Consider the following 23,386-nt stretch of genomic DNA (forward strand, 5'->3'; position numbering starts at 1 on the left):
CAAAACTATTCTTTTTTTTTTTTTTTAAAGATTTTATTTATTTAGGCTCAGTCATTGGGTGCCTGCCTTCGGCTCAAGTCATGATCCCAGGGTGCTGGGATCGAGCCCCACATCAGGCTCCCTACTCAGCAGGAAGCCTCCTTCTCCCTCTCTCACTCCCCCTGCTTGTGTTCCCTCTCTCGATGTGTCTCTCCCTGTCAAATAAATAAATAAATAAAATCTTTTTTTAAAAAGATTTTTATTTATTTATTTGACAGACAGAGATCACAAGCAGGCAGAGAGGCAGGCAGAGAGAGAGAGGGGGAAGCAGGCTCCCTGCTGAGCAGAGAGCCCTGTCGGGGCTTGATCCCAGGACCCTGAAATCATGACCTGAGCCGAAGGCAGAGGCTTAACCCACTGAGCCACCCAGGCGCCCCTAAATAAATAAAATCTTAAAAAAATATATTTTATTTATTTATTTGACAGAGAGACAGCGAGACAGGGAACACAAGCAGGGGGAGTGGGAGAGGGAGAAACACACTTCCCACTGAGCAGGGAACCTGAAGTGAGGCTTGATCCCAGGACCGTGGGATCATGATCTGAGCTGAAGGCAGTTGCTTAATGATTGAGCCACCCAGGAGCCCTAGAGCTTTTCTTTAATAGGAATTTCTATTCCACAGCAACGGTCTAGATTCCCTGGAAAACACTTGTTTCTAGACTACACAGTGCAGGAGTCTGAGTGACTTCGGGAGTGCTGATGGTGGTCTGTGAATTCCAATCAAGGACACATGAAGGTATGTGTTTCTAGATCACATCACCGACCACAAAACCCCTCTGGGATGGGAAGATCCTGTTATTTCCAAATAGCGTGCAACCAAGCTGACTGGCAGTAACCTCTGACCCTTAGTGGAATGCCTTTCTTGTTGCTTACTAGATTCATTTATTGGAAAAACATCATATCCTCTACTTGTCTTAGTACTGAGACCCTGTTGTAGTTCATTTGAATTACATATCTGTCTTCTACTGACTTTCCAAGCTATCTGAGGACAGTGTCCATAACTGATATACCTCTGTGTTCCTTAAAATTAATACAGTTCTTTGCACATCGTGGGTGCTTACATGTTTTTTGAGGAGAATTAATTGAACTGAACTAAACTGAATCAAATTGCTTTAGGTCCGATGGATTTAACTGTTTATACCCTGGAGGATATTCCCGAATTCTTGACATAATTTCAGTTCTACTCTAATTTTGGCAGAGGCAAATTCCTAAAGTTTACTACCATCCCTTCTCTCCTGCTTGATGATTGCTCTCCAGGGACCAGAAAGTCAGGTTTCAGCCTGTGGTGTCGAGGGCCCTAGGAACAGAAAATCAGTTGAAATGAAAACTTAGGCTTCCCCTTTGGATCTGGTTTTAGTAAGAAATATGGAATAGAGTGGGAAGAAAAAGGGAGTCTCCTGCAAACTGTGAGGGAATAGAAGGGGTACTTCTTTCTTGTCTGTGCCCAGTTCCTAAGTTTATTGGCCAGAGTCGTGTGTGAACTCTGGTTGGTTGTCCTGGGCAGCTGGTCCCCCACGCAGGTGCCCCCATGCTTCTTTTTTAAAAAGATTTATTTTTTATTTATTCGAGAGAGAGAAGGAGGGGTAGAGAGAGAGAGTGAGAGAGAATGAGAATCTCAAGCAGACTCTGAACTGAGCATGGGGCTCAATCCCATGACCCTGAGATCATGACCTGAGCTGAAATCGAGATGGATGCTTAACCAACTGAGCCACCCTGGTGCCCTTGGTGACATACTTCTTATTCTCAGTTAATGAATTCTCTGTGTGTGGGGGTGGGTGGGTGCGCCTTCTCTACATATTAGAAATTTACTAATGTAAAGTTATCTATTCTTAAATTTGTCTAAAACCATGTATTTTTGCTTTCCTCCTTCAGAAAAGAGGATTGAGGGGCACCTAGGCAGCTCAGTTGGTTAAGCATCTGCCTTCAGCTCAGGTCATGATCTCAGGGTCCTGGGATCAAGCCCCATATCGGGCTCCCTGCTTGGTGAGAAGCCTGCTTCTCCCTCTCCCTCTCCTGTCCCCCCTGCTTGTGCTCTCTCTCGCTCTCTCTGTCAAATAAATAAATAAATAAATAAAATATATTTTTTTTTAATAAATAAAGTCTTTTTAAAAAAAAAAGAAAGAAAAGAGGATTGATCCCTTACGGACTGTTTCATTTTGATTACCTATTTCATTCTTTCAGATATAATTGAGATACAAAAATAGTAATATGCAAAGTGTATGTACAAAAGCTTGCTATGTTGTAATAAACACCATTCAGTCTAAAATAGCAAGGTATTCCTAGATCTAGGCCCAAAGTCTCGAAAATGCTGGGTTTCTGTTGGACAACAGGGGTTGATCAGAATAGTGGAATCTGAGGGATACCAGTACCTCCCTTCCCTCTACAAACAGACAGACAGACAGACAGACAGACAAAAAAACCTCAGATACCTCTGGGTGTCAAGAAGCCTGCAATTCTATTCACTATAGAAGAGAAACTCATTTTGAGGGTTAAGCATTATCCTTTCAAGGAGCTACCCTTTTAAAATGGAAATGAAGGGATAATACAAGAAGTTGCTACTATCGTAGTATGAATTGCCTCCTAATATGGTGTCTCTCTCACCCAAGGTGGAAATAGAACAGTTTGAGGATATTGAGGGCTTGGAGCATAGAGAAGAGTGTTTAAAAGAAAGTAGAACAGTGAGATGTGTCAGAAATATACTTACCCACTTTGAAAGTTTGCCTCAGATCTGCTCTGGTTGTAAAGAAGGAATCCAGTTTAAAAATAATATCCAACAGATGCTCTTACAAATCTCTATTCTTTCATTTTTGTTAATTCATTTTATTATTATTTTTTAAGTATTTTATTTATTTGAGAGAGAGAGAGCATGAGATGGGGGAAGGTCAGAGGGAGAAGCAGACTTCCCACTGAGGAGGGAGCCCCATGTGGGACTCTGGGATCATGACCTGAGCAGTGGCTTAACTAAATGAGCCACCGAGCTGACCTGTCAATTCATTTTAAAGAGGGATCTTTTGTTAAGTTATCAATGTAGTATCTGAAAAATTCAGTATGATTTTCAAAATGTTCATTTGAGTAGTATCTTGACAATACATACAAACATATTTTCATTTGGATGTATACATTCCCCAAATATGAATGGAATGTATGTAGAATATTTGAAGAACAAATAGCCAAGAAAAAATCCCTGAACATGTATATCCTCTAAATTTATTAAAATTAAGAGAGCAACCATTAAGATCCTTAACCCTAACCTAACTACACTTTTATTTTTCAGCCTCTGCTAATCTTTGGACCAACATACAGAAAACAACTTCCTAACATCTATAGAAACGGAAACCTTTAAAAGGAATATAATCCAACCCTCTCATTCTGCACATGGGGAAACCAGGATTCAGAGAGTGAGTTGATTTGCTTAAGGTCCCTTGCTTAGTGAATAACAAATGCAAAAGTAGAAGTCAGCATTTCTAATTCCCAATTCTAAAGCTTTCTTACAACACTTCGTTGCCTTGTGAACAGAAAACTAATTATCTGTTTTTATTAAATATGTATTCCAGGGGGTGCCTGGGTGGCTCAGTCGGTTAAACATCTGCCCTTGGTCCTGCTCAGTGGGGAGTCTGCTTGTCCCTCTTCCCTCCCACCTTTGTTCTCTCTCTTTCAAATAAACAAATAAAATAATAGAAAAAATACATCTTCCAGTTTATGTAAAACCATTTACCATTCAGGCAAGGCACTTGTTAGGAATCGCCATGCTTCTATCCCTTCCTTTGGCAGAGATTGCAAATTGTCTTCCAATATTCATTCTCTCCTTCTTCCCTTAAATGAACCCCCTGATTTTTAGCTGGACACAGGAATACTCAGAATAAAGAGGTCAGGGCACCTGGGTGGCTCAGTGGGTTAAGCCTCTGCCTTCAGCTTGGGTCATGATCTCGGGATCCTGGGCTGGAGCCCCGCATTGAGCTCTCTGCTCAGCAGGGAGCCTGCTTCCCCTTGCCTCTCTGCCTACTTGTGATCTCTCTCTGTCAAATAAATAAATAAAATCTTAAAATTAAAAAAAAAAAGAGTAAAGATGTCATCCCTAGCTTTCCTGCAAGGGGTGATCACGTGATTAATTTCTGGCCAATAAGGTGTAAGCCAATGTGGTGTGTGCAGCTTCCCAACAGTGCACTTAAAAGGAGGGAGCATAAGCATTTTTCACCCCTTCTTCCTGCTGACTGGAACACAGAGGTGATGGCTGTGGGAATCCTGAGAGAGAAATTCTGTGTTGAGAATGGTCAGAGTCCACGGAAAGAACCTGGGTCCCTGATGATAGTAAAACCTCTGTACCTATCTTCCTTTGGACTAACTTCCTTTTTTTTTCTTTAAAGATTTTACTTTTTTATTTGAGCGAGCGAGCAAGAGAAAGAGAGAGAGAGAGAGAACATAAGCAGGGAGCAGGGAGCCCGATGTGGGGCTCAATATCTGGGCCCTGGGATCATGACCTGAACTGAAGGCAGACGCTTAACCGACTGAGCCACCTACATGCCCTGGACTAACTTTCTTTTTGAGAAATACATTTTTTTTAAGATTTTATTTATTAAAGATTTTATTTATTTATTTGAAAGAGAGACAGATCACAAGTAGGCAGAGAGGCAGGCAGAGGGGGTTGGGGGAAGCAGGCTCCCTGCTGAGCAGAGAGCCCGATGTTGGGTTTGATCCCAGGACCCTAAGATCATGACCCGAGATGAAGGCAGATGCTTAACCTGACTGAGCCACCCACGCGCCCTGGACTAGCTTTCTTTTTGAGAAATATTTCATATTGTTTAAGTAATTATGGTTGTTGTTGTTCACCTGTGGCCAACTTCCCTCCTGAACCTAGCCATCACAGACGCACCATCACACCTTCTTGTGTCTCTGCTTACAAAGACCCTGTTTCCTGCTCTGGGCTTAAGTTCTAGATCTTGGCTATGCAGTCTCTTGCTGGTGGGTCACCGAGGCCTGCTTCTCCTGATTTCCATTCTCTTACAGACTAGGACATTGTTGGGCTGGTTATTGCCCCTCCCCCTGACTCTTCTCCATCCTGCTCAGTGACTCAACAGGCTGACCTCTGAAGACCTCATCACTTGTGCTCCCATCCCTTAGAGGCACTACCAAGGACCAGAAGGTAGGAGCAGAGAGAGACAGGAATGTTTCTTATTCTGCTCCTTCCCTGATGTGGTACCTCTCTGGGGCTTCATTGCCTCTGTCACTATCTCCTGCACCTTCAGGCTGGGGATGGGGATGGCTGTCCGCCACTGCTCATTCCTGAATGCCTCTACATCCTCTGTTGATTCCCCTCACCGTGTCTGCCCCTCTGAAAAAGTTCTTCATACCATGCTCTTCTGAATTCCATCTGAACGTGCCTCTGCCTCCTGCTGCAATCAGGACTAATAAAATTACAGTGTCATTGTTTGCTCACCTCTCCTCTCCTCACCTCTCCCAGACTGACTGGAAGTTTCCTGAAGATAGGGAACTTTATCTTTTTTTTCACAGCTTACAGCCTCTTAATATGACCTTTGACAAATGAGCATTATTAACAAAAAAAATTTTGTTGCTTTTAAATATTTATTAATCAACATGTATTCATTCATGTTGATTAATAAATACTGAAAAACAACAAAATATCTTCCTTCAGTGTACATTAATTTGGACTTTTAATTTTAGGCATTTTATTTGGACTAAATCAGATGTTTTCTTTACACAATTAGCCACCCAGATCCCGTTCCTGAAGCAAACTATGTTTGGACTACCATTTCAATAAAATCTCTCTTTATAAAATTAATGTTCATATTCTTCCAGATCCTTAAATTTGGATACCACTGATTTAATATTATTTTAATTTCTTAAGGGACTGCGCGCGCGCACACACACACACACCCCTCCCTACACAAGTTGGGGGAGGGGCAGAGAGAGAGAGAGAGGAAGACTTCGCTGAGGAAGGAGCTGGACACAGGGCTTGCTTGATCCCAGGACCCAAAAATCATGACCTGAGCCAACATCAGTTGCTTAAGCAACCAAACCGCCCAGGCACCCCTCTTTTTTCTTTTTTAAGTAGACTCTATGTCCAATGCAGAGCTTGCATTCATGACCCGGAGATCCAGAGTTGCATGCTCTACCCACTAAGCCTGCCAGACATGCTCCTAGTTTCCTGATTACGATAAAATTTGGAAGTTTCAAAACATATTATAGGTTCAAAGGACTTCCAAGTACAACAAAATTTTTTATTAAGAAAGAAAAACTGTACCTGAGTTGTTCTTAGCAAAAATACCCAGGAGTTTGGTGTGTAGAAGAGTTAAATCACCAGAGGACGCAGACAGAACAGGCTGCTGGGACACGCTATCTCCCCACCTAGAGGTGTTAGAGCTTGGGTCAGAACCTGGTTTATTCACTTTCTCTGGCTTAAAATGTAAGAAGTGCCTTTGACTCATCCCTTTCCTTCAGACTGGATAGCCGAGGGAGCTTTCTGATTTTATCTTTGAAATTTCTCTTCAACCACTGCTCTGCCTTCTCATTGGGGCAAAGCTAATCTTGGTCCCTATTACCTCTGTCCTGCCTTTTGCAAGTATCCCAAAATAGCTGCACTGATTCCAGTGCGCTCTCCTAAGTCCTTCCTGGCCCTAGGCAACCTACCCAAGCGGTTTTTCAATCTTCTCTAACAAACATTCTCCACCAGAGAGCCGGGTCTAGTCTACCTCACGAGCATGCTTGCTCAATACTGTCTCTGCCTGTCCCTTTGTTTATGTTGTTCCCCATATCTTAAATGCCTTTCTGCCTCTTCTCTGGCTATCCAAAATCTCACCTGTAGTTCAAGTTCAGCTTCGATTTCACCTTCACCATGAGCTTTCCTTTCAACAACTCTAAACCACAATGAATGCTTCCTTTCCAGTCATCCCATAGCACTAAATTACAGAATCAAAGAGTTGGAAGGAAACTTCATAATAAAAAAATAAATAAATAAATATATTTTAGCAAACAGATTCAAGGAGATAATGAAGTGACCTATCTAGGGTTATACAGCTGGTAAATGATAAATGGGGGAAAACAACCAAGACCCTCAATCTTGGCTTAGTCCCATTTCTCTTCCACTTGTCTCTACAACTAATAGGAATTTGCTTGTATTATTTGCATGTGTTTCATAGAACAAAGTTGGATCTCCCTACAAAGGTTGAGTTTCTCTTGAGATTGGAAACATTGTCTTATACTTCTTTGAATTCCCATAGCAAATAATAAGCACTCAAAACAAATCTTCGTGGTATTAAAATTCAAAATTTTAAAGTCTTTTGACAGCTCCACAGTGCCTTGCACATGATGCACATAATGGGTGCATAGCAGATTCTTCAAAAATATTAGTTGGTTGATTAGCTGAGTGAAAGACAAGCACACACTCAGGCATTCCTTCATTCCTTCAGCTACAAAGATACTATGCATCAGGCAACATCTAGGTGCTGGAGGTACACAGATTATGACATGCACTTGGGGTACACTAGGTTTCAGTGAGGATGAATACAAACATTTGGCAACCATACAATAAAATGAGAGACATGCACAGGGGATAAGTACTGTGGGAATGTTGGGGCAGGGGACAGCACAAAGAGCCTTGGAGGAAGACTCTTCGGAGATTAGTCTTGGAGGGATACAGTCTCACCAATTATAGGGAAAAAAGAGGAATTCCAGGAATCAGGGTCAGCGACATACAGAGGCAGGCAAGTGTGTAGTGTCAAGAGACAAGAAAGAAGAGAAGGACTCTTGGAGAAGAAGGTCAGAGTCCAGACAGGTAGGTTGCATCAGCTTGTAGAGAACCTTGCATGCAGTACTAAAGAGTTTGGACTTTATCCTGCAGGCAGTGGGGAGTCAGGAAACTTTTTTTAAAGGATTATTTATTTAAATAATCTCTGCACAACATGGGGTTCGAACTCACAACACTAAATTCAAGCATTGTATGTGCTTCTGATTGAGTCAGCCAGGGACCCCAGGAAACTAGTTGAAATACAATTCTAGGTGTCCATGGAGGAGAGCTGAGCAGCAGGCAGGAGGGTGGGAGTGGGACAAGGAAGGGGCAGTTGGAGTGGAGAGGCACCCAGGTGCCCCCCTTTTAAAAAAAGATTTTATTTATTTATTTGACAGAGAGAGAGAGCACAAGCAAGGGGAGTGGCAGGCAGAGGGAGAGGGAGAAGCAAACACCCCACTGAGCAGAGACCCTGATGTGGGGCTTGATCCCAGGACCCTGGGATAATGACCCAAGCTGAAGGGAATCGCCCAACCAAATGAGCCACCCAGGACCCCCCCCTTTTTTTTCTTTAAAGACTATTTATTTGTCAGAGAGTGGGAGAGAGAGAGAGAGAGCACATGCACGCACAAGCAGGGCAACAGCAGGCAGAGGGAGAAGCTGAGCAAGGAGCCCGAGGCGGGACTCGATCCCAGGACCCTGAGATCATGACATGAGCCAAAGGCAGACGCTTAGCTGACTGAGCCACCCAGTTACTTTTTAAAAAGTTACTTTTACCACCCAGGCTCAGTTGGTTAAGCATCTGCCTTCAGCTCAGGTCATCATCCTGGAGTCCCAGAATCAAGTCTCACATCCGGCTTTCTACTCAGTGGGGAGTGTGCTTTTTCCTCTGACCCTCACCCCACTCGTGCTCTCTCAAATAAATAAATAAAATCTTTTTTTTTTAAAGATTTTATTTATTTATTTGACAGAGAGAGAGAGATCACAAGTAGGCAGAGCAGCAGGCAGAGAGAGAGGGGGAACCAGACTTCCCGCTGAGCAGAGGGCCTGATGTGGGGCTTGATCTCAGGACCCTGAGACGATGACCTGAGCCGAAGGTGGAAGCTTAACCCACTGAGCCACTCAGGTGCCCCAATAAATAAAATCTTTTTTTTTTCCAATAAATAAAATCTTAAAAAAAATTACTCCAAAAAGAGAAAGATTGTGAATAATGGATCTGGGACCACATATTATTACTTTAAAAAAAAAAAACAACTTTTATTCAGACAATTTACATACCATCATATATTAATTTTAAAGTGGAAAAAAATACATTTGTGTATTTAAAAATCACAGAACACTCCAGTTCCCAGTGGGGAAAAAAAATCACTATTGACATTTTTATATACTCCCCCCTTCTGTGAATGTTACCTTCTGTAACTGAGCTCTCCCATTTCCAGGCCTCAGAGTAAGGGACAGGATCAGATCCATGCCACGAAGACTGTGAGAAGGATGGACTCAGCACAGAGGAGAAGGGGAAGGAGGAACAGAAGATGATTCAAGGTCAGCGGAGAAGTCAGGGAGGTGGTCATTGATGCCTCTCTTTTCTGAGTGGTGGATGAGGGCATCTGCTGACAGTGACATAGAGAGCCAGACCAGGCTTGGATTAGGATCACCAGGCGAATGGGAACAGGTTAGAACAGCTGTTAGAGGACCAGGAAAGGTTAACCGGGGACTCAGGAAAGGATCCTAAGCATCATCAGGACCCAGATGAGACTGAAAATCATAACTCTTTTTGGCAAAGCCAATTAGCACACATGACAATTTTTTTTTCTCCAGCAACAACACTGCAACATAATCTCATTAACTTTTTTCTCTAGGTCCTGTTTTAAATTGCTTTTCTAAAAGTACGGTGCAGGGAATATAGTCAATGATACTGTAATAACTTTGTATGGTGAAAGATGGTGACTATACTTACTGTGGTGAGCATTTCGTAATGTATATAAATGTCAAATCACTTTGTTACACACCTGAAACTAATATAATATTGTATGTCAACTATATGTCAATTAAAAATTTTTAAAATTTTTCTGAAACTTCTTTACATTCTCTACATGATATTAACATGAGGTGCCTTTATTTTGACAGCAGAAAGAGGCCTGTTTAATGCAGGGTGAGGAGGTCATCTTCCAGTAGGTCAATGTAAAATTGCGTAATCAGGTTCTAAAAATTAATTACAGGAAAACAGTCGGAGGAGCCCTTGGCCTGAGAATGTATTTAAAAACCTGGAGGTTTCAGTTGTCCATTAGCTCAGTGTGAACTGATGATGTGACAAGCCACCAAAAAGCTAATGTCAGCTTGGTTGTCATCATATAAACACGCTTAACAGATCAGGGAGAGCAACAATTTATACATGCATTAGGGAACTCACTTATGGATTTGTTTGTTTGTTATGTACTATTCCAGGAAGAACCTTGGTAAAGAGCTTTCAGGGAACTTTAAGAAGTCTCCAATCCACATCACGTGAGTAAGGAGTAAGAAAAGCCCTCTGCTCTTCTCCCTTCGTTTGCCCCCTCAGGGAAACCACACCAAAATCTTGTCCTCACGCTGATGGCCCCCTCAGCTATATCCCTACCAAGACCTCTCTGCTGGTCTTGTCCATGAAGCCTCCTGCTGGATGTCCACCCATGAATGCCCCCAGCGCCTCAAGGTTACTATACATAAACCTGCTCATGCCAATTTCTCTCAAAACAGACGTTCCTCCTTTCAGCAGTCATGTCACCCTTGCTCAGCTACTGAAGTCTTCTAGGACACCTGTTTCTCAAGCACCACACACATCAGTCACCAAAGCCTACAGATTCTAACTCTGCAGTATTATCCCTGTTGTCCCTGTACTCCAGTTGTTCTACTGCTTTACGTAGGATCTCATTCCTCTTGGCCTGAATTGCTGAATTCAGCATTTGTGACTTCAGTCTGTCTTCTTGACTTCAGTCTCCCTTCTTGACTTCAGTCTCCCTTTGCTTCCTCAAGCCATGATTTGTTAATGGTCTAAATATAAAAATCAACTTATGTCACTCTCTTGCTTAAGATCTTTCGATAGCTTCTCCAAATGTTTTAGCAGAAGGCTTCAACTCTGAACTTAGCACTGAAAGCCCAGGTTCCATCTCTATCCTCCTACCACAACCTACCAAAATGCTTCACTTCACTCCAGCTGAGCTACTTGGCCACTGCGTCTCTCTGCTTCCCCATCTCCTCACCCATCCAAGTGGCACTCTATCCTTCAATCTTCACTGAGGGATCTTCTTGTCCAGGAAGAATTCTCTGGTGCCCCACTTTAGTTTGGATATCCTTTGTGTGTGCTCCATACTACACTGGGCCTACACTTAAACCTGTAATACTTGATTTATTTGTTTGCCTTCCTCTCTAGACTTTAACTGCCAAAGTGCACAGACCCTGGTTTATTGAACTTCATAAATCTAAATCTGGAGCCAAACACCATGCATGGCAAGGAAAGGCTCTCTGTAAATGATTTTTGGTTTTGTTTTGGTTTGGCTTTACTACACTAGGGCACTGCTCTAGGTGCTAGGAATACAATAATGAACAATCCAGATCTGAGTCCTGCTCTAAATAAATGAACAAATAAATACTGACTACATGAACTGGGAGTATTTATTTGGGGGAAAGAGAAGTCCTAGAGTGACAATGACTAGAGCCTTCTCTTAAGTAGAAGAGAGAGTAATATATTTTTATCTTGCTCCTGAATTAAGAATCATCGAGTAAAATCTACAGAGAGGTAGATTTCACTTTTTTGAGTAACTAGAATTGATAAAAACTGGAATCGTCTGGCAGATGATGTAGTGACCGCCTCCCCCCCATCTCTGTAAGTAGGAAGTGATCAGGCAAAGTCTGACAGCACTCCTGGGGCGGGGGGTGGGTAGGCTAATCCGGAGAGCCTATAGGGCATGTCTGGACCATGAAACCACTATTGCACTTCGAACCTGTGTTCCCTCCAGGGCTCCATTTTGTCATAATCTTACCAATACCTTAAGTTCAATGATTAAATGTATACCATTTTTTCTTTCCACTTTATTCTTTTCATATCCTGTCCTTATTATGCATAAGCATATCTAGAAGCTCATTTGTACTCTTTATACCCATATCAGGCTTATTTGATTCTGTTCTCCTTGGCTCCTCAGTAATGGTCCCGGCAGAGTCTTTATTCAGATGATGAGCTGGGAAGACCTGAAAGGACACAGCTGGATATTTCATATCTCACTTGGGTTGGTAGAGTAACTAGCAGCTGGGAATCACCCTTTTATCTCAAATAGAGTTAACTGGATGGGAAAGCCAATGGGGGTGGGGCCTGGGTGGCTCGGTGGGTGGCATCTGTCTTCTGCTCTGATCATGATCACCATGAGCCCCGCATCAGTGGGGAGCCTGCTTCTCCCTCTGCCTGCCACTTCACCTGCTTGTGCATTCTCTCTGTCAAATAAATAAAAATCTTAAGAGAAAGAAAGAAAGCCAGCCAATGGGGAAGAAAGTAAGCTAGCATCCTAGAGTATTATGTTTATAGCTCCCATAGTTAGGGAGCCATATAGTTTCCATTGTTAGGGAGCTCCTACAGGGAGCACAGCAGAGGGCAACTGCTCATTCAGTGCTTAAGTTTCTGTTACTTGCAACCTGAGGCTCATTTACATCAATGCCAGATATCAGGAGAGGCTTCAAGTGAGCAATTGGTACAGGTTTCTTTCTATTTGTTAGAATTAAAGAACTCTTGTGTGTGAAGGAAATAGAATGACAGACATGGAGATCCTGGGCCCAAGTCTTTTCTTTCCCCATGAAAGGGCAAGAAATGTTCAGTCGGTGTGCAGGCCTTTTTCACTTGCTCAGCCACTGGGCTTGGTCCTAACCTAGAGTGATATTAATGTTTTTTTCATTTATTATATGATCTTTCACTCATCTACCACTACTGACCAATACTAAGCATCCCACCAGCAACCCCCCCCCCATTAGCCATCAATGGTTCTTTCACCTCGATTTTGGCCTCAGTCAAGATTGCCAACAAGAAATATGACTCCCTGGGGTGCCTCAGTTAAGCATCTGCCTTTGGGTCAGGTCACAATTTCGGGGTCCTGGATTTAAGCCCCACGTCAGATTCCCTGCTCAGCAGGGAGTCCGTTTCTCCCTCTTCCTCTGCTTGCTCTCTCTCTCTCTCTGATAAATAAATTTTTAAAAATTTAAAAAAAAAAGAAAGAAAAAGAAATAGGACTTGTTGCCACATGTTATGGATTTTAAGGCACAGGCACTTGTACCCCTGCAAATGAATTGATGATATCAATTTATTTTTTATGGCTCACCATCCAGCCTTTAGTTAAAAGCTTGATTGGAAGTTGGGTTTCCAATGGGCACACGATATGTGCTCTAAAGGCCAGAGTACTAATTTGGGAGATAGAACTGTTAGAGAACTTTTCAGAGTTCCTAGCCTTAGCATTAAGTATTGTGTCTAGAGATTTGTCTTTTCTATATTAATTAAGAAGCTTGTTAACTCCTGTAGTTTAGTCTGGCAGGGACATACCATGATGTTTTTTGAGGCCATCATATTAGCTAATATTCAAGTGGTATAGGACAGAATTAGAGCCAGCTTCTGCACTATTACCAGGAATGTCTTGTTCTTCGGTATGATTAAACCTAACAGCTTAATCATAACCAAATCATGCAGTAACACCTGCAGTTATCACAAGGTGCTCCCATAGTTTTCCTTGTTCACCAACAGGTTTCCCTGCTTCTCACAGTGCCACCCCTTTGACATTTTCAGCTATACACGGGCAACAACCTTACAGGCTGTTTCAGTTGTTGTTGAATGAGGTAGGAGGTGATGAAGGAGGCTTGATTAACTTTAAAAATGATTCCATAAACATAATAGATGTGAAGTTCACAAGAATTTCTAGATCCTCAACTCTTATAACAATGCTTAGAGCATAGTAGCTGCTCAATAAATATTTATTGAATGAGTGCCTGGAGCAATCAAATTAGAAAACAATGTTAATCTCACATTTTTATTCATGAAATGTAGAAACTTTGGGGTTTTTTCTTGATAAAAGAATGAGGTTAGCTTAAACAAGTAGTAATCTGATCTTATATTGTAATAAAATAGTGTTTACTGTAGTTATTGAAAGTTACTCTAGACTATAAAAAATGTTTGCTCTTTGTTCTAAGTTCAAAAATAAAGATAATAAGCAAGGAAAGTTAATTTCCATGTTCGGCTTTTATTATTTATTTTCTAGAGTCCTTTTTTTTTTTTAATTTAAGTAATCTCTTATACCCAACATGGGACTTGAACTTACAACCCCAAGATCAAGAGTTACAGCCTCTTTTTTTTCTTTTTTAAAGATGTATTTATTTTAAATATTTTATTATTTATTTACTTATTTGACAGAGAGAGTGAGAGAGAATGAGCACACATGAGCACAAGTGGGCCAGGGGGGCAGAGGGAAAGGGAGAAGTAGACTCCCCTCTGAGCAGGGATCCCAGGACCCCGAGATCATGACCTGAGCGGAAGGCAGATGCTTAACCCACTAAACCTCTCTGGTGCCCCAAGAATTACATGCTCTTCTGACTGTGCCAGCCAGCTGCCCGTTCATGTTCTGCTTTTAAAAAAACTCATATTGGGGCACCCGGCCATGTCAGTCAGTAGAGCATGCAACTCGATCTCGGGGTTGTAGGTTTGAGCCCCACGTTGGGTGTAGAGATTAGTTAAAAATAAAATTTAAAATATATATATGTATATATTGATACCAAGAAATCAAGGACATATATGGCTTCTACAGTGATGGCACCTGAAGCACATTTGCCCTTCTACTTTGCATTTTTTTGTTAAAGTTGATTGGTGCTCAAAAAATTCTGTATGAATTAAGCTAAAAGGTTAAGGCATACTCTACCAGAGGGACCTTTCACTGCTATTATGGAAGACCTCTCAGCTTATTTTATTTTCCAAGCCCAACTTTACAGCTTTAATTGATATTTAACAATCAAATCAATGAAACCAATGAAACAATAAAATAGATACTTGGTGCTAATGACAGTTCCCAGTGAGGACATAGCTCCCATCTTCAAAAAGATTATGTTTGTTCAAATGTAAAATACATATTTTATACTCCTTCCCTCCTCCATCTTAAATATATGGGTGTGGAATATAAATCAACAGAGAAAATAACTCACCTGGGACCTGTCCAGAAGAAGCAAAAAGTTCAGGTTTTTACGGAAATATAATACTTTTGAACTGAGGGGCGCCTGGGTGGCTCAGTGGGTTAAAGCCTCTGCCTTCCGCTCAGGTCATGATCCCAGAGTCCTGGGATCAAGCCCCACATCAGGCTCTCTGCTCAGCAGGGAGCTTGCTTCCATCTCTCTCTCTCTGCCTGCCTCTTTGCTTACTTGTGATCTCTGTCTGTCAAATAAATAAATAAAATAAAATAAAAATACTTTTGAACTGAGTGGTTTAAAAATAATGAAATCAGTAATTCTTTGTATGTATATGGCTGTTTATAATTTATGTAATTATCTCCTTTGCTCCACATATCAATCATGGAGGTAAATGGAGTGGGGCTGTGTGCTATTATTATTTATTATTTGAGAAAATGCAATGTGATACCCAGGCTCACATAGATGACAGGTACTAAAGTTATAACCAGAATCCCAGGTCTTTTGAATCCTAAAACACTGCTGTTGCCTTTACACTATACCACTTTCTCTACTAAATATCACTTTAAGTTAAAAAATTATTCTAACTTAATTGCTTTTTAAATTGGTTTTGAATTCAATAGAATTTCACTCAAGATTTCAAGTTCTGAATGAAGATGGCCAACTGTGTTTTAGTTCAAGATCCATCTTCCTCCTGAAGCCTCCCCAAACCCTCACACTAAATATTTTCTTCTCTGAACTCCCCTCTAAAAGGAGCCAAATGTATTTATTGTATTCTTTCTTACACCCCTTTATGACTTTAACATTATATAGTATACTTACAGTCTGTACAGCATGGATAATCCTGTCAATTGCATTGGAGATCCCTTAAAGACAGAAACTGAGTTTTCTACCTAAATGTATATTTCTATATTGAATGAATCAAACTGGAGAGACAAGTCTGGCCCCGCTAAGGAGTTTGAAGCCAGATTGTACACAACCCTGGGCACTTTGTCAACCAAAATAACGTGACCTTTAAACTGAGTAAGGACGGTTTGAGGCCAAAGGAATGATACAAGGAGCTAAAATAATTAAAAAGAAAGTTAAAGAAATTAAGGATTGTAGTCCCTTTGAAAAGAGATTAAGAGAAGAACTCATTAAGATTCACCAGCCTCTGAATGGCACTGAGAATTGAGATGCTACAAAGCTATTTGACCTGGTGTCAAGAACAAGGGGAGATGCCACAATAAGATAGGCCAGGGATGGACACTCCAGGAATTCAGAGAGGAATTTTGGAACCAAACAGCATAAACATGGACTAAGCAACCAGAGGTAGCAAGAGAGCTGATTCTTAGATACAGTTTCTAGAATTGAATTAGGAGTTCTTTAGTAGGTGATAAAATCTGATGATGTTCTGAGTCCTGAATCAAAGAGGGAGTTGGTGGTAGAAAGGACTAACATTTGTAATCATGTCCTTTAACGCTGCATGTGGCATTACAATAGTATTTGCTAGCCCCAGCTCTGGTTCAAGCTGGTTTCAGCCGGAGCAGACAGAAGCAATGCACCTGGGAGTCACAGCCTCCATGCTCAGGGCTGCACCTCTGAGAGTGCCAGCAGCCTTTCTCAACTAGGGTCAGGGGGGGTTTCAAGCCTGACACCTCAGTTTCATGGCAATAACAAATTACCAGTCTTCACATAGCCCTGGTCCAGGCAGCCAGCCTTGTAGCTCTTATTACAGGTGCTGTGGAAGGACATGGACGCTGCGGGCCTCACAGTTCACAGTAACGAGAGAGTCTCCATCCTAAGGAGCTTTGAAGAAAGGTGTGGACAGGTACAAAGGAGGACCAGGTTACTCTGAGTGTGTTTCCACTTCAGTCTGGGCTTTAGGGAGGGTAATTAACCAGGGAAATGCTGAGAGAAATTGCTGGGAAAAGTGGGTGAGTGGGAGGGAGACCTTTATACAGAGCCCACTATGGTTAGCCAAAGAATTTCTTTTTCTTTTTTCAGTTTTTATTTAAATTCCAGTTAGTTAACATACAGTGTAATACTAGTTTCAGGTGTACGATTCAGTGATTCAACACTTCCACACATCACCTGGAGCTCATCATGACAAGCGCTGGTTAGTTCAAGAATTTCTCACCCTGATTCTCTATCCACAGTGAATCTTTACAATGACTTTGCCTCCTATCTCAACACATTTTTTTTAAGAAGAAAGGTTTTATTATTTTTTAAGATTTTATTTATTTATTTGACAGACAGAGATCACAAGTAGGCAGAGGCAGGCGGAGAGAGAGGGGGAAGCAGGCTCCCTGCTGAGCAGAGAGCCCGATGAGGGGCTCGATCCCAGGACCCTGGGATCATGACTTGAGCTGAAGGCAGAGGCTTTAACCCACTGAGCCACCCAGGTGCCCCTCAACACATTTTTAAAAATACAAACATTCTCTCTCAATAAATTATCTCTTGTTGTCTCTGTCATCTTTTGTCCCAACCAGTTGCCTATCCTTTTGGACCCCCTCCCCCCATGCCTCACTTCTGAAACCTGCTTTACAGGATATCCAACACTGACAAGCTTCCCAAGGAGGACAAAGGTAATCGAGGGCTGGAACCACAGGTTCCATGACAGCTAGGAAGGAGAGTTGGGACAGACCTGGAAGGCTGTCAAGAGAGGAAGGAAACATAAAGATAAGTCATGGTAGCATCACTGACATGATCAAGGGCAATTTTGTTTAATCCCTTTATAACTTGCCGTTTGTTCATTTACTGCTCATGTGTGCCTTATATCCCAGGGCAATGTTCCTAGCCTGGAGTGGAAAATGTGAACACACTCCCGTGCGGTTTCATTTGTATAGTATTTAACTTGTTGCCACATAAAATAAACTTGATAATATTATGAAAATAGTCAGAAACCAAAAGCCTGATACAGTGAAAGGGAAAAATTAGGACTGGGAAAAACAATCTCAAATATTAAAGAAATCACCAGAAGTGGAGAAATGAAGTGGAACTACAAAATTAGGTTTATGTGAAAGGCTTAAAAGTAATCTTAAAACTAGGTGGTTAACTAGACTCTATAGTAATAGCAAGCATACTGACACTTTAAAAATTATAATCTTTGTTCTGTCAGACTTTTATGATAAGAAAAAAATACATGTAGAGAGGGGTGCCTGTGTGGCTTGGTGGGTTAAGCCTCTGCCTTCAGCTCAGGTCATGATCTCAGGGTCCTGGGATTGAGCCCCTCATTGGGCTTTTTGCTCTGCAGGGAGCCTGCTTCCTCCTCTCTCTCTGCCTGCCTCTCTGCCTACTTGTGATTTCTCTCTCTGTCAAATAAATAAATAAAATCTTTTAAAAATTAAAAAAATACATGTAGAGAGAGCAATGTTTTCTACAAACTTATTAGTAATACACAATACATTAATTTCACAAACCTTCATTTATGATCAATTATCTGTAGACTGCTCTAAGGGAGCAGGTGGAGGACAGAAATAAAGATGCCCTGTGGGCCGTTCCCTGTGGAAGAGCTGAGATTTACTCAGTGAAATGAAGCATTCATGAAAGAGGTAAGTTGGAAGAAACTACACTGCAGTAGGCCAGGGTCTATACAGAGAGGAGGAGTTTGGAGAGGCCAAGAACCAACAATTTAGAGGGTCGGAGTGAGTACTGATCATTCTGGTTACTATAGATCCGTAAGGCCCAATACAATAGCCACTAGCCACATGTGGCAGATTGAGAACTGAAATACGGCTAATCCTGACTGAGATGCGTATTTAAGTGTAAAGTACATACCAGATTTCAAAGACTTGGTATGAAAAAAAATGAATGTAAAATATTTCATTGATATATTTTGTACCGATTACATCTTGAAATTATAATATTTTGGATATACTGGGTTTAAGAAACTACATTACTAAAATTAAATTCACTTTCTTCACACTGTTGCTATTTGAAACACTGTTTTAAGAAGATAAATCTGACTATACTGGTCAAGATAAAGTGAGTCAGGGGGAACTAGACAAAAGAAAACCAGGAAGCCTCTAAAAAAATGAGATGAATAGGACCTGGCTTAGGATAGAAACTGAGGTTATCAAAAGGAAAAGGGATCCAAGAAACATCATGAAAGAAGAACCAATAAGAAAGTGATTATTAGATAGAAAAAAGGGAGAAGAAAAGTGTCATGGAAAAAAAAGTGAACCCAGGAGTCTGGGAATACAGTTCTTCCATTAAAAGAATTAGAAAACCAGTAAAGGTGTATGAGGTGGATAGAAAAATGCTGAGCTAGCTGTTGTTATTTTCCTTTCTTTCAACATGTTGAGTTTAAGGTAATGGGAAGCATTCAATTGACATTTGGGGAAATGACACTGGAACTCAGGAGAGAGGCTGGACTGAGATGTGCATTGAGAAAAACATAATCTTTAATGCTAAGTCAATGAGTTCCAGGAGGAGAAAGCAGAAAGGCAAAGGAAGAAATGAAGGGAAAAAAACGAATTCACAACAGGCTTTTATTTTATTTTATTTTATTTTAAGATTTTATTTATTTGTCAGAGAGAGAGCACAAGGAGGGGGAGCAGCAGGCAGAGGGAGAAGCAGTCTCCCCACTGAGCAAGGAGCCCGATGCAGGGGCTCAATACAAGGGCTCAATCCCAAAACCTGGAGATCATGACCTGAGCTGAAGACAGATGCTCAATCGACTGAGCCACCCAGACATCCCTATTTTTATTTTATTTTTTAAAAAGATTTTATTTATTTGAGAGAGAGCGAGCACATGCGTGCATGAGCAGGGGGGAGGGGCGATGGGCGAGGGAGAAGCTGGCACCCAACTGGGAGCCCAATGTGGGATTCCATCCTAGGATCCATCCCAGGACCCTGGGATCATGACCCAAGCCAAAGGCAGCCAGCCGCTCAAACAACTGAGCCACCAGGTACCCCAGGAAGTACGTTTTGAGTGGGTCATGATCTGAGAGGTTGAGTTGTAAGTCTTTCCAGGCAACTGAAAAGGCATGACCAAAAAGGAGGAGGCAAGCAAGTCCGGGTGGGTGAGTGAACCAGTTTGGCAGGAGAAGTCATTAGTTGGATGGGGTGAGGGTGGGAATAGCAGACTGGGAAGGCAGATTGAAGCCAAACTGTGGCAGGTCTTGAATAAGAATCTATCAGAATTGGAACGCTCATGCTCAAAGGAGACTCACTGAATTTTGAGCAAGTAAGTGCTATGATTGAATTTAAATTTTAAGAAAATTAATTTGATTCTATTTTAAAGGCAAAGCCACAGAACTTAAGAGACCATTTAGCTCAAGCCCTTAGTCTCACAGATGAAATACAGAGAGATTAAGAGACTTTTCCTTTCTTTTTAAAAAGATTTTATTTATTTATTTAACAGAGAATGCCAGAGAGCAAAAGCAGGGGGAACAGCAGAGGGAGAGGGAGAAGAAGCAGGCTCCCTACTGAGCAGGACTCCATCCCAGGCACAGGGAGCCAGATGTGCCCTGAGATCATGACCTGAGCTGAAGGCAGACGCTTAACCAACCAAGAAACCCAGGCGCCCTGAGATTAAGACTTTTCTAAGAGAGAACCCTTATTTCTTGACTACTAATGGAATTTACCTTCTACAATGTCTAAAATTTTAAAATATGCCTGACTCACAGCCCTCTTTGGGAATCGGTACTTTACGGAAGGCGGCTAATGGGAAAGGAAGGTTGTATGTGAGGGTGTATGAGGATTTGTGAGGTACTTGGTCTGGGACTCTGGGACTGAAACAAGAAGGATCCAGGTCAAGTTGGTTAGGCAAAAAGAAAAGAAAGAGCAATTCCAGCAGTGTGACCTAGTAGAGAGAAAACTAGATGACTAATTAGAAGATCTGGATTCTAGTCCTGGTTATCTGTGGTTATGGGAGAAGACACACTTTTATTTGTCACATCTCTTCCAAGGTTCAAATAAATGTTTTTAGCTGATCATTTGGAACTTGCAATGTATTTCCCAAAGAAGCAGTGTTATAAAACAGAGGATAGTTTCTCAGATGATCCTCCAGGAATCAATAAAAATTCCACCAGAACTGAAATTAATGCATAATTACAAAGAGAAAAACAAATATTTTTTGCAGCATGAATGAATTAGCAAAACAGATTAGCCAAACTAATTATTGTGGGGTTTTTAAAATGGAAAACATTTAATTAGGAGAGGATATGGAACTGAAGGCTATGGCGAATATGAAAGAGAATTACTTCTTGGCACTTTCAAGGTAATCTGAGGCTAAGGGCAAGGCTCACAAATGGAAAACAGGCAGGAGAGAGAAAGGTAAAAAGAGTTTGAGCTGTATGTATTTTTAAGGAAGCCGATACAAACAGTGTTTCAGGGGTGAAAGAATGGGCCAAGCTGGAAAAAGCCGGAGAGAGATAGAGATACCATTCTGAAACTAAGGGAGAAATGAAGGAGGGCCAGTGACGAACATACAGGTACAGAGGTCATAATCCAGACTCCAGGAGATTAGGCCAAAAGTGGGTCCAAGAAATAAATCTGAACTAGTGAAGTCCCAAGGGAAAGGTGGGACAAATATTCAAGACAGGGTCAAAGACTCAGACTATCAACTCCAAATGTGAGGCTCTATCTGGAGTCCAAATTCAGGGAACTCTGAGGCCACACTTTGAGCCAGACCAGAGACATACTATGACTCCTTAGCTCTGGGGCCAGAACTGGTTTCAGACTGTTGGTGAAAGCTGGGGTAGGGGGAGAGCACAGCGAGGGGAGGAACGAAGCAAAAAACTACAGACACACAGCTAGAGTTAGAGAAAGACAGAAAGAAACAGGTCTTATTATTTTTAAAGATTTATTTTTTTTTACATAGAGAGACACAACACAAGCAGTGGAGTGGGATAGGGAGAAGCAGGCTTCCCGCTGAGCAGGGAATCCCAAACGGGGCTCAATCCCAGGGTCCTGGGATCACTACTACAGCTGAAGGCAGACACTTAAGGACTGAGCCACCCAGGCGCCCAAAGGTGTTAAAGAAAAGGGAGGGAGGGATGGAGGGAGGGAGGGAGGAAGAGAGAGGTCTGAAGTCGGTGTGCCGATCCATATGAACTCTGAGACCCGATCCTCGGAAGGAAAAAAGGCGTTGCAGGGGGAAATAACGCAGAAGGAGGAAAAGGTGCTCAGAGAGATAGACGACTCTCTAACCACCACCAGGGGGCACCTTCAGTTCCAGGACAGTTTTGTTGATTAACAGGACTGGCCAGTGGTGTGGGGGAGGGAAGAGGACAATAGAGTAGCCTTCAAGCTAAGGGGCGGGGGGTGGGGGAAGGTGGGGGGGTGTTGTAACCAGTACTCAAACATATTGGAGTAACCACATCTTCTCACCTTTCTGCTTCCTGGTGCTGTTCACGTTCTAGGTACTATTATTACTTGGCTGGCTGGCAGGGACAATTGAGAGGCAAGGTAAAAAAAGGTTAAATAATGATGAAAGATACGGGCAAAAATGAGAAGACAAGAGGGCGAACTAGGAAAGAGAAACTGGGGAAAGAACAGTCAGGATATAATGGATTAGAAACGAACACGAAGACGGTAGCTGTTTTAAAAAAGAGAGAAGGAAAAGTGGGAAAAGTCAAACTGACCTGTGAGGAAATGAGGAAACACAGGAAGAGAAAGTCCTGAAAACAGCTAATTCAGTTTATGTGATTAATTCCACAGTGGCTTGTCACCCCTTTCACATCTCATCTATTAATAGGATATCTACGGAAGAGCTGTGTTTTATAAACACACAAAACTGGAGCCTTTGCTCTTTGGGAGCATTTAGATATATGTTAATTTTTGTCAAAGATGAAAGAAAGCATGTGGTAGAATTGGAGGATGAATTTCAAATCACTAAATAGTTCCAGGTAATAAAGAATAAAACTGCATAACTTTGGGGCCGTTTCCAAGCCAGGAGGGGGCAGTGGGGGAGCCAGTGTTAGGAGTATTTTGACTCATGAAAGATACATTTAAATATACTTTAAGAATTTGGTTTTTGTTTTTCCTTAAATGCTGCTTTATGAAAACACAACAGGTTATTAAAATGACCAGAATAAAGTGTGTGTGTGGGGGGGGGGGTTCCAGACAGCCCACTCCAAAATCTATCACATAAATCCGCTCATCATTTTTCTCCAGATTTTGCACTGCTCAGGGTACAAGAGGATCTTTGATTTAGCCACTGGACACTTTATAACTGTGCCTGTCACTCAGTAAGTACTTGAGTACTTTAGGGGAAGCGTCAGGGGTAGTGTTTCCTAACCAGAGGCAGATACAGAACCCGGCTAAGGCCCTCAGAGATTGAGAAGTACCCAGGACTAAAAACGTTGACTGCAATGACCAATACAAGTCTCTGGGCATTCACTGTCGTTTTTCCACACTTCTGGTCTGGTTTTGAGGTGTTTTATTCTTCCTTCGGACTTAGCAGAATTGTAACGTACTACTGAATTTAGTATTTCTAAAGCACA

This window comes from Martes martes (genome assembly GCF_963455335.1).
Source record: "Martes martes genome assembly, chromosome: 8".
NCBI classification, from domain to species: Eukaryota; Metazoa; Chordata; class Mammalia; order Carnivora; family Mustelidae; genus Martes; species Martes martes.